This window comes from Toxotes jaculatrix, chromosome 2, assembly GCF_017976425.1.
Source record: "Toxotes jaculatrix isolate fToxJac2 chromosome 2, fToxJac2.pri, whole genome shotgun sequence".
In the NCBI taxonomy this organism is placed as follows: Eukaryota; Metazoa; Chordata; class Actinopteri; family Toxotidae; genus Toxotes; species Toxotes jaculatrix.
Window position 1 is genome coordinate 2,761,701 of NC_054395.1, and position 2,500 is coordinate 2,764,200.

General features: G+C 44.5%; 6 non-coding genes across 6 annotated transcripts; all 6 read left to right on the plus strand.

Moving 5' to 3' along the window:
- Window positions 1-113: 113 nt before the first annotated feature.
- On the plus strand, window positions 114-232 carry LOC121177147. The gene has a single exon (XR_005893184.1). It is a non-coding gene; the product is annotated as a 5S ribosomal RNA (ribosomal RNA).
- Window positions 233-672: 440 nt separating this feature from the next.
- LOC121176204 lies at window positions 673-792 on the plus strand. The gene has a single exon (XR_005892920.1). It is a non-coding gene; the product is annotated as a 5S ribosomal RNA (ribosomal RNA).
- A 284-nt stretch (window positions 793-1,076) lies between these two features.
- On the plus strand, window positions 1,077-1,195 carry LOC121178300. The gene has a single exon (XR_005893533.1). It is a non-coding gene; the product is annotated as a 5S ribosomal RNA (ribosomal RNA).
- Window positions 1,196-1,470: 275 nt separating this feature from the next.
- On the plus strand, window positions 1,471-1,589 carry LOC121178428. The gene has a single exon (XR_005893656.1). It is a non-coding gene; the product is annotated as a 5S ribosomal RNA (ribosomal RNA).
- Window positions 1,590-1,873: 284 nt separating this feature from the next.
- LOC121178301 lies at window positions 1,874-1,992 on the plus strand. Its single transcript, XR_005893534.1, has one exon. It is a non-coding gene; the product is annotated as a 5S ribosomal RNA (ribosomal RNA).
- Window positions 1,993-2,276: 284 nt separating this feature from the next.
- Window positions 2,277-2,395, plus strand: LOC121178302. The gene has a single exon (XR_005893535.1). It is a non-coding gene; the product is annotated as a 5S ribosomal RNA (ribosomal RNA).
- Window positions 2,396-2,500: the final 105 nt, after the last annotated feature.

Sequence of the window (2,500 nt, forward strand, 5' to 3'; positions counted from 1 at the left end):
TTCTTGTGCTTGGATTTGTGGAGAAATCCAGATGATCAATGTCCCTATTCAACATTGGATTTCTTCGTGGCGTTTTAGCATGTATAAAGAGCCTGTTTATAGGGTTTGCTGTTGCTTACGGCCATACCACCCTGAGCACGCCCGATCTCGTTTGATCTCGGAAACTAAGCAGGGTAGGGCCTGGTTAGTACTTGGATGGGAGACAGCCTGGGAATACCAAGTGCTGTAAGCCTTTTATCCCCATCTTTGAGAAACACCATCCCTAGATCACTGTGTGTCTGAGCCGGTGTTGGATAAAAATGGACTTGTAGGTAATCAAAGATAGTAAGAAACTTTATCAGATGATGAGTAGTCAGAAAATTCTTGTTAGGTGGAAAAGCTCATTTTTCGTGGCTTCTTGTGCTTGGATTTGTGGAGAAATCCAGATGATCAATGTCCCTATTCAACATTGGATTTCTTCGTGGCATTTTAGCATGTATACTTGGATGGGAGACCGCCTGGGAATACCAGGTGCTGTAAGCCTTTTAGGCGTTAGGTGGAAAAGCTCATTTTTCGTGGCTTCTTGTGCTTGGATTTGTGGAGAAATCCAGATGATCAATGTCCCTATTCAACATTGGATTTCTTCGTGGCGTTTTAGCATGTATAAAGAGCCTGTTTATAGGGTTTGCTGTTGCTTACGGCCATACCACCCTGAGCACGCGCGATCTCGTCTGATCTCGGAAGCTAAGCAGGGTAGGGCCTGGTTGGTACTTGGATGGGAGACCGCCTGGGAATACCAGGTGGCTGTAAGCCTTTTATCCCCATCTTTGAGAATGAAGCAAAACGCCATCCCTAGATCACTGTGTGTCTGAGCCGGTGTTGGATAAAAATGGACTTGTAGGTAATCAAAGATAGTAAGAAACTTTATCAGATGATGAGTAGTCAGAAAATTCTTGTTAGGTGGAAAAGCTCATTTTTCGTGGCTTCTTGTGCTTGGATTTGTGGAGAAATCCAGATGATCAATGTCCCTATTCAACATTGGATTTCTTCGTGGCGTTTTAGCATGTATAAAGAGCCTGTTTATAGGGTTTGCTGTTGCTTACGGCCATACCACCCTGAGCACGCCCGATCTCGTCTGATCTCGGAAGCTAAGCAGGGTAGGGCCTGGTTAGTACTTGGATGGGAGACCGCCTGGGAATACCAGGTGCTGTAAGCCTTTTATCCCCATCTTTGAGAAACACCATCCCTAGATCACTGTGTGTCTGAGCCGGTGTTGGATAAAAATGGACTTGTAGGTAATCAAAGATAGTAAGAAACTTTATCAGATGATGAGTAGTCAGAAAATTCTTGTTAGGTGGAAAAGCTCATTTTTCGTGGCTTCTTGTGCTTGGATTTGTGGAGAAATCCAGATGATCAATGTCTCTATTCAACATTGGATTTGTTTGTGGCGTTTTAGCATGTATAAAGAGCCTGTTTATAGGGTTTGCTGTTGCTTACGGCCATACCACCCTGAGCACGCCCGATCTCGTTTGATCTCGGAAGCTAAGCAGGGTAGGGCCTGGTTAGTACTTGGATGGGAGACCGCCTGGGAATACCAGGTGCTGTAAGCCTTTTATCCCCATCTTTGAGAATGAAGCAAAACGCCATCCCTAGATCACTGTGTGTCTGAGCCGGTGTTGGATAAAAATGGACTTGTAGGTAATCAAAGATAGTAAGAAACTTTATCAGATGATGAGTAGTCAGAAAATTCTTGTTAGGTGGAAAAGCTCATTTTTCGTGGCTTCTTGTGCTTGGATTTGTGGAGAAGTCCAGATGATCAATGTCCCTATTCAACATTGGATTTGTTTGTGGCGTTTTAGCATGTATAAAGAGCCTGTTTATAGGGTTTGCTGTTGCTTACGGCCATACCACCCTGAGCACGCCCGATCTCGTCTGATCTCGGAAGCTAAGCAGGGTAGGGCCTGGTTAGTACTTGGATGGGAGACCGCCTGGGAATACCAGGTGCTGTAAGCCTTTTATCCCCATCTTTGAGAATGAAGCAAAACGCCATCCCTAGATCACTGTGTGTCTGAGCCGGTGTTGGATAAAAATGGACTTGTAGGTAATCAAAGATAGTAAGAAACTTTATCAGATGATGAGTAGTCAGACAATTCTTGTTAGGTGGAAAAGCTCATTTTTCGTGGCTTCTTGTGCTTGGATTTGTGGAGAAATCCAGATGATCAATGTCTCTATTCAACATTGGATTTGTTTGTGGCGTTTTAGCATGTATAAAGAGCCTGTTTATAGGGTTTGCTGTTGCTTACGGCCATACCACCCTGAGCACGCCCGATCTCGTCTGATCTCGGAAGCTAAGCAGGGTAGGGCCTGGTTAGTACTTGGATGGGAGACCGCCTGGGAATACCAGGTGCTGTAAGCCTTTTATCCCCATCTTTGAGAAACACCATCCCTAGATCACTGTGTGTCTGAGCCGGTGTTGGATAAAAATGGACTTGTAGGTAATCAAAGATAGTAAGAAACTTTA